This window comes from Podarcis muralis, chromosome W (assembly GCF_964188315.1).
Source record: "Podarcis muralis chromosome W, rPodMur119.hap1.1, whole genome shotgun sequence".
Taxonomy (NCBI): domain Eukaryota; kingdom Metazoa; phylum Chordata; class Lepidosauria; order Squamata; family Lacertidae; genus Podarcis; species Podarcis muralis.
This window is the reverse complement of record NC_135674.1, coordinates 19,927,655-19,939,933: the sequence shown is the minus strand read 5'-3', so window position 1 is coordinate 19,939,933 and position 12,279 is coordinate 19,927,655. Positions and strand designations below refer to the sequence as shown.

Below are 12,279 nucleotides of genomic sequence, written 5' to 3'. Positions count from 1 at the left end.
TTCTGCATGCCTGCACACAGAGCACATGCTGTGTTTTTACTCTGCTACAAGTCCGGCAAGCTGAGTGGCAGTGGAAGCGCACCGGACTCCCTCATGATCTCACAAAGCTTTCCTTTGAATATGTTGGCAAGCCTTTCACATAGACCAGGGGCCCACACTCCCCAGCCCTATTGAAGAGGCTCCTCATGAGGCCGGAGGAACATTGCCCAGCTGTGAGGCGTGCAGGCTGCTCCGTGGTGGCAATGGAGGAGGAGGAGGAGAAGAGATGGCGGTGGTGGACCCTGGGAAAGAGGAGCAGCAGCCACTGGAGGCCCCACCACGGAAATGGGGTGAACCTGCCCAGGGCCGCAGATCAGATCAGATCAGATTCTTCAGACGGGAACTGTTCTTCTCAAGGGTTTTATCAGGGACCAAGTGCAGTGCTGTGGAGACTCGGAACGTATTGACGCAGCAATGACAGAGCTCAGGGTCTCAGAGTCCCAGGCTTGTGACCCGAAAACCAAGCAGCTGAGCCATTGCCTGTGCCAAATTGGAGACCAACATGGATAGGAACATGGAGCTGCAGAGAATGATAGAGCAAGTTCAGATGTATCCTCCAAAGGAAGTTTTCCCCCCAGTGGCTGCAGAGATGTTCTCGGATGATACTGTCAACTGGGGCTGTGTGGTGGCTCTTTTTTACTTCGCTTGCAAGCTAGTCCTCAAGGCAATTTGCACTAAATTACCAGAGCTCATAAGGACGATCATCAGCCGGAGCATGGAATATATCCAGAATCATGTCCTGTCCTGGATTCAAGCCCAGGGAGTATGGGAAGGTCTCCTGTCCTACTTTGGCACCCCCACTTGGCAGACCATTGCTGTATTTGCTGCAGGTATCTTGACTGCCTCACTGACCTTCTGGAAAATGTCTTAATCCTCAGGACTCCCCAAAGGGGGGCCTTTTCATTGTGATGACAAACCAGGGAGTCACTTTCCCCTCTTTCTTTCTAATCAAAGAATGAAAATTGGCTAGGACACCCCCCCCCCCAATTATAGGCAGGGGAGCTTTTAAAACAAATGCTGTCATTATTTTGGTCCCTTTTTTTTCTTTTTCTTTTTAAGTGCACACCCTTTTTTTCACCCAAGGAATGTGTATTATTTGGCTTTGCTTTTTACCTATCTGTGCCTCTTAGGAACATGGAGTGTGTCTGGGCTCGGGGGGGGGGGGGGAAGAAAAAAAGGAGAAGGTAGTTTTATCCTTGCAGCTGCCCCAGTTCTTCTCATTTGGCACAACTAGGGGGATTATTTGATGAAGTGCCCCTTAAATACTTGGTTTCTGTTCTCCATGCACACAGAGCTGCATTAATGTGTTTCTTTTCATTATCGCCACACTCACACACCCCGCCCCTCAACAGCTCACAAAGGAAAACAGTAATTGACACTTCACTCTCCACCCGGCATGTATGGAACAGACCCTGACAAATGAGATTGGAACATGATATTCAAGTTTGGAGTGCTGGAGACACTAGCAGTTGGAGACATATTATCCTGGATACTAGATATTTTATAGACCTGTGTCCTGTTGGACTAACACAGGCTCAACCAGAGCTACTCTACATCAAAGGCTTTGCTGACCAGTTTCATCAACACATCAAGGGCCTTTTCACAAAGGTTATTGAAAGCAATAAAACACAGTAACCAGAGTCAGGAAGGGATAACCAGAGACGGAAGAGCTGACCATGCCAGATCACTATCTCCTCGAAGTACAATAATCTTCCGCGATAATTATCCCATACAAACAGGGAGCAGCAGCTGGGGTAGAACATGCAAACAAGAAATCATTAGTTCAAGGTACAGAAGCCCCAGAAGACCCCAACCACACTTTACCAGTCCACACTGGGCAGGATGACATGGCAGTTGGGTTTTGTTGCCAAAATGAAAAATAAAATGCCACAATTCAGGCATGGAGAAACACAGGAATACAGTGCAACAACACTGGGTAATGAATGATGGAGTTAAGAATAGCAATTCCAGATAAAAGGGCTTGCATTGAGACATTTCTTCCTCTCCTTTTTTCCCTAAGACAGGTGATGTTCTTACAAATACATTGGAAATTTTGAAAGTACCGTGGGCCTTTTATCTCTTCAGGGGGATATTCAGAGCTATCGGAAGAGGGGGAAGTACTGTTAGTTTCTGTTTCCCTCACTGAGCAGCAGCTGCAAGTCATGGGACTATGTTTTCATTCCACAGTTCAGTTACTGCTGGGTTCCCATGGGAAAGGGAGACTGGATGTGACGTTCACTGGTTTCCTGTTTCTTTGTTCTGTCGTTTCTTTGAGGGAGTTGCTCTCTGCTCTCACAGAGGCAAGATGTACATTTGTGTGTTCTCGGTATAGCTTAGAAATAAAGTTTAGCAATGTAGCACCATACCTGCTTCATCCTTTCGTTTGCGGACACTGGGATTTTACTCTGCAAGATGAGCCGTATCAGCTTGAGGGCCGGAGCTGAATAAACTAACATTTTTGGTTATCGGGCCCAGAAGTCGGAGTCGGCATGACGGACGGCGGAGGAACGCTATCTGCTCTGCGTGTCAAGAAGATTGATGAGAGGTATGTGCTCTTGCCCCGGGAAGCCTGCCAGTTCCCAATTAATGGCTTTAACGGGTGGACTTTGAGCCTTTGAACTTTTAAGCCAAAGCACTAACAGGCTGTGGCAACCAGAAGCTCGGGAGAAAGTGAAAGTGCTTTTGGAAGCAGCTGTAAACATACGCAGCTTGCTTTAAAGACACAGACATTTCAGAGAAGGCTAATGCCAGACTAATGGAGGGCCTTTGAGATGCTTTTGGGATTCCAAAGCTCACCAAAGGGAATTACGCAGAGTGGGCACAGTATGCAGAGGCTCTGCTACGAAAGGAGGGTCTTTTTAATGTCATAACAGACAACCCCCCAGCTCCGGTAACAGATGAATGGAGAGCTAAGGATTCAAAAGCAAGGGGAACTCTTACGTTGATTGTATCCCCGGAAGAGCTATGTCTTCTACGTGATAAGGCCTCAGCCAGAGAAATGTGGGACAGTTTGAAAGACTCACATTTGAGAACAGAGGCTGGTGCTTCTTTGTTCCACTATGCCAAGTTGCATGATATGGCACTTGTTGAAGGTGCAGATGTGCGTGCTCATTTGATGGAGATGCAGAATCTCAGACATGAGCTGTAACAGAGAGGAATCACCTTTCCAGAGGCTGTGTATTCCTTCATGATATTGCATTCTTTGGGTTCAAGTTGGGAAGCGATTGCCAGTCAGCTTGCTGTATTGCCAACTGCTCAGCTCACGGTAGCACACGTTACTGCCGTGGTATTGAATGAAGTTGATCGCCGTAGTGCTAGCTGCATCACTAAGGGGGAGTCTTCACAGACGTCATCCCAGAATGCAGTGGAACCACTAGATGGCGCCAAAGCTTTGAAGGCAGTGAAATGCTACTCGTGTGGATGTCTAGGCCACATGAAAAGGGAATGCAAATATCCCAAGGCCAAGACAGCAGAGCAGCGCAGCGAAAGCTCAACGTGTGGAAAAGGCAAAGGCAAAGGTCCGGTGTCCAGGACAGCACAGCATAAGGCAATGGTCTCACGCTTCACTCCAAAGGTTCCAAAGCTCCAGAAGACGTCTAGATCTTTCTTCATCGTCGCTTCGGGTGCTACCAGGCACATTTGCAGGGACAAGCGACTGTTCGTGTCTTTTACACCGCAGGAAGGTGTGATTCACCAGGCAGATGACCACACGATCTCCAGTCAAGGCTACGGAACTGTTGTTCTTAACAGCTTGGATGTATCGATTCGCAACGTTCTCTACGTTCCAGATGCTGCACACAACCTACTGAGCGTCTCGCAGCTGACTGAACAGGACATTGACGTTTCCTTCAAGAAAAGGAAGTGCATCATCACAAAGAAAAACGATTATGTATTGCATGCTGAATATGTTGATCGTTTGTTTGTTTTGTATTATGATGATGTTGTGCAGTATGATACTTGTATTGCAGGTACTAACAAGGTTTTGCATGCAGGATGTATTCATGCTTTTCACCGGAAATTTGGTCTCCACAGAGGCTGGCCCCTCTCACTGTCCTCGGAGCTTGCATACCGGTAACCTCCTCTGGCTGACATCCAGACAGACCAGGGAGAATTTGATAGGCGACATTTTCCCAAGCGTGGGTAAAATGCACAACCCCCTCCTCCTGCTTCTTCCCTAGCAGGGAAAAGGAGACTAGTCAGAAACGTCTTTTACATTCTTTTATTTCTGACATTACAGCACTAGAGAAAAACACGTCCTTTCAGTTCAGTTCTTCTAGCAAGTCTGACAAACTTCCTGTACATGTGCACACGGAAGATTTCAAATTACACTCTTCACAGAGACTTTTCCAGCCTGTGAACTTCCTGGGAAATTCTTCTTTCCCACAGATAGGCGCATCATGTGATGTCAACAATCTGGCTGTTTGCAGCTGCGATGTTTCCATATACTGACAATTTACACTTTGAGGCAGTTTCCAAAATGCCTGCCTTGGTTGAAGGTATGACTATTAAACCCTGCAGGTACCACATGAAGTGTAAGGCATGCGCAGCAAACAAGGTCAAAATGGCTGCGAAAGGTAAGGTGTCTAGTAGACAAGCTATAAAACCAAACCAGGTAATATGTCTGGAGTTTGCTACATGTACAATCAGGGTCTATTTGATTGGTCATGCAAGAAGCAAACAACAGTTAGCTTAAGTACATGTGAAGCTGAACTGAATGCACTGTCTTATTCACTTGTGGATTGTGAATGGTTGTTACAGTTGTGCAAAGACATGAGAATTCCTGTCAAATGTCCAGTCCAGGTTTATCAGGACAACAAAGCATGTTTGGCTTTGCTGAATTCTGAAGGTTGTAAGCAAAGCACGAAGAACTTGCATTTGAAGCTGCAACATGCTAGGGAATGTGTTCGGAAAGGACTCGTAATGGTGTCCTATATGCCAGGTAATGAAATTCCTGCTGATTTATTGTCCAAGGTTGTTCCAAGGGATCAACACTGTACCTATGTACAGAAATTGGGTTTGTACTGATATTGTACTAACACACTGCCCAGTGATGTTTACAGAAAGGGGGAGGATGTTGGTTTCTGTTTCCCTCACTGAGCAGCTGCTGGTAGAATCATAGAATCATAGAATCATAGAATCATAGAGTTGGAAGAGACCACAAGGGCCATCGAGTCCAACCCCCTGCCAAGCAGGAAACACCATCAGAGCACTCCTGACATATGGTTGTCAAGCCTCTGCTTAAAGACCTCCAAAGAAGGAGACTCCACCACACTCCTTGGCAGCAAATTCCACTGTCGAACAGCTCTTACTGTCAGGAAGTTCTTCCTAATGTTTAGGTGGAATCTTCTTTCTTGTAGTTTGGATCCATTGCTCCGTGTCCGCTTCTCTGGAGCAGCAGAAAACAGCCTTTCTCCCTCCTCTATGTGACATCCTTTTATATATTTGAACATGGCTATCATATCACCCCTCAACCTCCGCTTCTCCAGGCTAAACATGCCCAGCTCCCTTAGCCGTTCCTCATAAGGCATCGTTTCCAGGCCTTTGACCATTTTGGTTGCCCTCCTCTGGACACGTTCCAGTTTGTCAATGTCCTTCTTGAACTGTGGTGCCCAGAACTGGACACAGTACTCCAGGTGAGGTCTGACCAGAGCAGAATACAGTGGCACTATTACTTCCCTTGATCTAGATGCTATACTCCTATTGATGAGGCCCAGAATTGCATTGGCTTTTTTAGCTGCCGCGTCACACTGTTGGCTCATGTCAAGTTTGTGGTCAACCAAGACTCCTAGATCCTTTTCACATGTACTGCTCTCAAGCCAGGTGTCCCCCATCTTGTATTTGTGCCTCTCATTTTTTTTGCCCAAGTGCAATACTTTACATTTCTCCCTGTTAAAATTCATCTTGTTTGTTTTGGCCCAGTTCTCTAATCTGTCAAGGTCGTTTTGAAGTGTGATCCTGTCCTCTGGGGTGTTAGCCACCCCTCCCAGTTTGGTGTCATCTGCAAATTTGATCAGGATGCCCTTGAGTCCATCATCCAAGTCGTTGATAAAGATGTTGAATAAGACCGGGCCCAAGACAGAACCCTGTGGCACCCCACTAGTCACTCTTCTCCAGGATGAAGAGGAACCATTGATGAGCACCCTTTGGGTTCGGTCAGTCAGCCAGTTACAAATCCACTGAGTGGTAGCATAGTCAAGACCGCATTTTACCAGCTTCTTTACAATAATATCATGGGGCACCTTGTCAAATGCCTTGCTGAAATCAAGGTAGACTACATCCACTGCATTCCCTTCATCTACCAGGCTTGTAATTCTGTCAAAAAACGAGATCAGGTTAGTCTGACATGACTTATTTTTCAGAAATCCATGCTGACTATTGGTGATCACAGCATTCCTTTCTAGGTGCTCACAGACTGTTTGCTTAATGATCTGCTCCAGTATCTTCCCTGGTATTGATGTCAGACTGACTGGGCGGTAATTATTTGGGTCCTCTCTTTTCCCCTTTTTGAAAATAGGGACAACATTTGCCCTCCTCCAGTCTGCCGGGACTTCGCCTGTTCTCCAGGAATTCTCAAAGATGACTGCCAGTGGTTCTGAAATCACATCTGCCAGTTCTTTTAATACTCTTGGATGCAGTTCATCTGGCCCTGGAGACTTGAATACATCTAGACTAGCCAAGTATTCTTGTACTATCTCCTTAGTTATTCTGGGCTGTGTTTCCTCTGCTGAATCATTTGCTCCAAATTCTTCAGGTTGGGCATTGTTTTCTTTATCGGAGAAGACTGAGGCAAAGAAAGCATTGAGGAGTTCAGCCCTTTCTGTGTCCCCTGTTTGCATTTCACCATCTTCTCCTCTGAGTGACCCCACGGTTTCTTTGTTCTTCCTTTTGCTACGAACATACCCATAAAAGCCTTTTTTGTTGCTTTTAACCTCTCTAGCAAGCCTGAGTTCATTTTGTGCTTTAGCTTTTCTGACTTTGTGTCTACACGTGCTGGCTATTTGTTTGAATTCCTCTTTGGTGGTTTCCCCCCTTTTCCATTTTTTGTACACATCCTTTTTTAATCTTAACTCAGTTAAAAGTTCTTTAGATAGCCACCCTGGCTTCTTTAGGCACCTTCCATGTTTCCGTCTCATTGGTATTGCCTGAAGTTGTGCTTTTACTATCTCCCTCTTAACAAACTCCCAGCCATCTTGAACTCCCTTTCCTTTTAGTATTACTGTCCATGGGATCTCACCCAGCACTTCCCTAAGCTTTATGAAGTCGGCTTTCTTAAAGTCGAGAAATTGAGTCCTAGTATGCTTGGCTGCTCCTTTCCGCTGTATAGTAAACTTCAGAAGAGCATGAGCACTCGCGCCTAATGATCCTTCCACTTCTACCCCACTAACCAGGTCATCAACATTGGTTAGGACCAGATCTAAAATGGCTGTTCCTCTTGTTGCTTCTCCCACTTTCTGGACAATGAAGTTGTCTGCAAGGGCAGTGAGGAATCTGTTTGACCTTATGCTCTTGGCTGAGTTTGACATCCAGCAAATATCCGGGTAATTGAAGTCCCCCATTACTACTATCTCCCTTCCTTTTGCATGCTTGGCCATCTGTTCCAGGAAGGCATCATCTATGTCCTCCGTTTGGCTTGGGGATCTATAGTAAACTCCCACAATGAGGTCACTGTTATTCTTCTCTCCCTTAATTTTGACCCAAATGCTCTCACTTTGGCTTTGAGGTTCTAAATCTTGGATCTCTTCACAGGTATACACATCCCTGACATATAACGCCACTCCTCCTCCTTTCTTGTCTGGTCTGTTTCTTTGAAATAGATTGTATCCCTCCATTATTACATTCCAATCGTGGGATTTATCCCACCAGGTTTCAGTGATTCCTATTATGTCATATTTAGTTTGCTGTACCAAGAGCTCAAGCTCATCTTGTTTATTCCCCATGCTTTGCGCATTAGTGTACAGACATTGAAGTCCATTAATCATTCCCCCGTGTCTCTTATTTAAGGATTTTTTCCTCCCACCATTAGGTCTGCATGCTCTTTGCTCCATTCGGTCTATGACATTTGGATGATCATCTTCATCAATTGATAGACTCCTACCTTCAGGAGCACTGTCTCCCTCCCCCACATTAGTCAGTTTAAAGCCCTCCTGATGAGGTTTCTGAGATTTTTTGCAAAAACATTCCTCCCAACCGTTGTGAGGTGCAGCCCATCGCTTGCCAGAAGTCCATCTTCAAGAAACTGCATTCCGTGATCTAAGAATCCAAACCGTTCCTGTTTACACCATTTGCGAAGCCAGTTGTTCACTTCCACTATTTTTCCCTCTCTCCCTGGGCCATGTCGTTCAACTGGGAGGACAGATGAGATGACAATTTGTGCATTTAATTGCTTCAATTTCCTGCCCAGAGCCTCGTAATCTCTTTTGATCTTCTGGAGGCTATTGCTTGCAGTGTCATTGGTTCCCACATGAACCAAGAGGAAGGGGTATTTGTCAGTGGGTTTTATGATTCCTTGCAGTCGTTCAGTTACATCTTGGATCTTAGCCCCGGGGAGACAGCACACTTCCCGAGACATCTTGTCAGGCCCACAGATCACTGCTTCTGTTCCCCTCAGTAGGGAATCCCCTATCACCACTACACGCCTCCTCTTAGGTCTGGTCGGGGTTCTTCTGTGAGCTGTCCGTTCCAAGGTCGCCTGGACATTCCCTGAGGACTGCCTTTGCTGCTCGTCTTCATATACCTGATCGACTGTAATGAGGGAGAGATCCTCAAATGGAGTCTGCTCTTCGTCTTCCATGCTAGGGGAAAGGACCTCAAAGCGATTGCGTATTTCTAAACAATCAGAGCGAACCCTGGGCCTCCTACTTCTTTGAGTCACGTTTCTCCATATATCTGGCTCCAGTGTTGGTGAACTAGCCTCCTTCTCAGGGGAGTCCCCTGCCTCTTCCTTGGTGGAGACGGTGTGCTCTGTTGCTTCCAAGAAGAGTTCCAGCTCTCTAATTCTTTGGAGCGTAGCTACACGTTCCTCCAGTTGCTGGACTTTGTCTTTTAAGAGGGCAATCAACATGCAATTGCTGCAGGTAAAGCTGCCTGCTTTAGTCACATGACTATGTTTTCATTCCACAGTCCAGTTACTGTTGGATTCCCACAGGAAAGGGAGACGGGATGTGACGTTTCCTGGTTTCCTGTTTCCTTTGTTCTGTCGTTTCTTTGTCGGAGTTGCTCTCTGCTTCTCACAGAGACAAGATGTATATTTGTATGCTCTCAGCATAGCTTAGAAATAAAGCATAGCAATGTAGCAGCATACCTGCTTCATCCTTTCGTTGCGGACTCTGGGTATACTCTGCTGGGCTCAAGCCAAGATGAGCCGTATCAGCTTGGAGGAAAGGAGCTGAATTTAAACTGACAAAAACAACTTACTCCTTAACGTAAAGAAAACAAAAGAGATTATTGTGGATTTTAGGAAATGTAAATTGAATATCCAGCCACTTATTATTGAGGGAAAGTGTGTGGAACAGGTCTCAGTGTTTCGATTTCTGGGAATGGAATTGAGAGATGACCTAACCTGCGGAGAAAACAGCAAAGACCTGATGAAGAGAAACAAAAATAGCAGTCACTTGTGTGTTCCTTGGGTTCTCGCCAAACCATGGGAACTCCAAAAGGCATACTCTTCCATTTTCCTTTTGTCCAGTCTCTAAGCATTTCCTCACAATTGTGACAAACAATATGCGGAGCCCATTTCTTGCCTTGGTCGCCCAGGGGAATTTCAAAATAGCTTTTATAGGCACGCCTCACAAACGCTGTTATATTGCGTCTTTGATGAGAAAGTACGTAGCAGCCACATACATAACAAAAGGCATCAGGCTTGTTTACACATTTTTGTCTACTTGAAGAAGCCATCTGAAAAATACAAATATTTAGGTTACAAAACTATAAAAACAAAGAAAAATAAAGTTTGCAAAACAATAATTACCATGTGGTTAGGGTAGATCAACGTGTCGGTGTCCACTTATCCCCAGTGTAAATATGACATAACAGCAAAAGTCGGGAATTGAAAGATGTTTTTGGCACTGGGCAGGATTTCTTGAATTGCAACTACAGTTCCTGCATGGGAAGCTTCATAGGGAAGGATCAGGGCTGGGCTTACCCCCGTAAGGGCCAAGGAGTCCGACTGGAAGGGGCAGCAGATATGGGCCCACGAGGAGGGTGGCACTCATCGCCCGCCACGTCCTCCTCCTCCTTGCCTTAAGGAGTTTGTGGAAAGAGCACATTTGTCCCAAGAACCTTTTGGAAGTAAAGTTGTGTCTTGGTTGTGCTTTAAAACAATGCTCAAGGATGTCCTTTGTTTCTCCAGAGTAGAGGTGTGTTACAAAAAGTAGTTTACAACACCCTGCTACAGCAGGGCCCTCCCCCAGGCAAAGCAGTGGGGTGAAGGAGAGCTTTGCCATGTTCCTCAGCACCTGGCAAAACTGGTGGAAGCCATGGCTACATTCAGGCTGGAGAAAATTCTAAGTTAAAAAAAAGAAAGAAAGGCCAGTTTTCCCTTCCCAGAACCACCATGAGCTGTTGGAGAACAATATTTTTTTTAAAAAAACGTTAGGAAGTCCATTGAACGCTCCACAGCCGAGGCGCGCAGCCCCACGTCTGTTACGCTTAGACCGCTGAAGTCCCCTCTGAGTCAGTCCCGCCTCTGCACCACTTTAAGAGGCTTGTGCTGCTCCACCTCTTCCTTTCGTTCCTTTTCCTGCCCCCTGGGGTTTCGCCCCTCCTGGATTCCCCTGACGCGGAATCCCCAGACAGCTCTTCCCCCCTCCTGCGTGCTTTGGGACCTGGCTCCTCCTCCGGGCTCCCTGTTCTTCCACGTGCCTCCACATTTGAACTTGGCGCGCGTTCGCAACCTCTAACCTTCCTCTTGACAGTTACACTACTCCCTGCACTACTCCCCTCCCCTTCCGGGAGGATGTCTTGCTCCGATCTCCCCTCCCTCTCTGCTTTGGGACCTGCTTCCCCTGTCACTCTGGAATCTCCACCCCCTTCACTGCGCTCTGGCGGAGAAGCCGGTCCCGACTCCCAGCTCCCACTTTGGGTTCCCCCGCTGGTCCCCTGCTCCTGACGAGTCCCCCCTGTGACTCCCCTTGGCCTGACCACAGGCGCCCCCTTCTGGGAATCCTCCGATTCACTTGAAAGACTCATGGAATCCCTCAAGTCATCGTCATCCTCTTCCTCGCTGCCCTGGGATTCTTCCCCCTCGCTCTCCGCCTCCTCCCTCACCTGTGCCTCTGTCCCTGAACCCCTGACAGCATGGTACTAGATTTTTATAATAGATTTTTATTTATCTTGGGAAGTTTGCTTTTTAGATAAGGATGTAACAAACAAACAAATCAAAACATAACAAATCGGGGGTCTGGTTTGACAAAGACTGCCGGAAGCTAAGATCCCTGCTTAGGAAACAACAAAACAAGGTAAAACAGGAGAGGACTCTGTCATCTATGGTAAATTTCCACAGATGGCGCTCTTACTATAAAAACACCTTAAAACTCAAGAAATCCCTTTATAGGAAGGAACAATGGGAGGCACTTGATAAGGCGATTAAATCGCGAGACGATAGAAAATTTTGGGCAATAGTAGCACAGGGAGTCTCATCCAAAGGAAAAATTGTAAACAGCAGTATTCCATCCGATGTGTGGTATCAACACTTTTTCAAGCTATACACACCCTCAAATACTGCTAATTCGAGTCCGTCCCTCCCATTGAAGAATGATCATCTAGCCAGTTGGGATCCTGTTACGGAATCAGAGTGCCTACAGCTAATTAAAACTTTAAAAAATGGCAAAGCTCCTGGTGAGGATATGATCCCCCCTGAGGTTTTTAAATCAAGTGCCCAATGGTGGGCCATCTTTTTGGCCAAACTTTTTACGGCAATAAACAACACATGTAAAATCCCAGCAAACTGGAAACTAAGTGTGGTAGCCCCTATCTACAAGAAGGGAGATATTCAAGATCCAGCAAACTACCGCCCTGTAAGCCTTCTGGACATCGCATACAAACTTTATACCCGGTACTTATTAAACAAGCTGGTAGATTGGGCTGACCATTCTAACCTGTTCAACCAGGAACAGGCAGGATTTAGAAAGGGCCACAATACGATAGGGCACTGTATGGTACTACAGACCCTGGTAGCTAAATATGCAAAAGCGTATAAGAGCAGACTCTTTGTGGCCTTCGTTGACTTGACATCTGCCTTTG

General features: G+C 46.3%; 1 pseudogene; it reads left to right on the top strand.

Moving 5' to 3' along the window:
• The first annotated feature begins 438 nt into the window (after positions 1-438).
• On the top strand, positions 439-910 carry LOC144326375 (apoptosis regulator BAX pseudogene; annotated as a pseudogene).
• Positions 911-12,279: the final 11,369 nt, after the last annotated feature.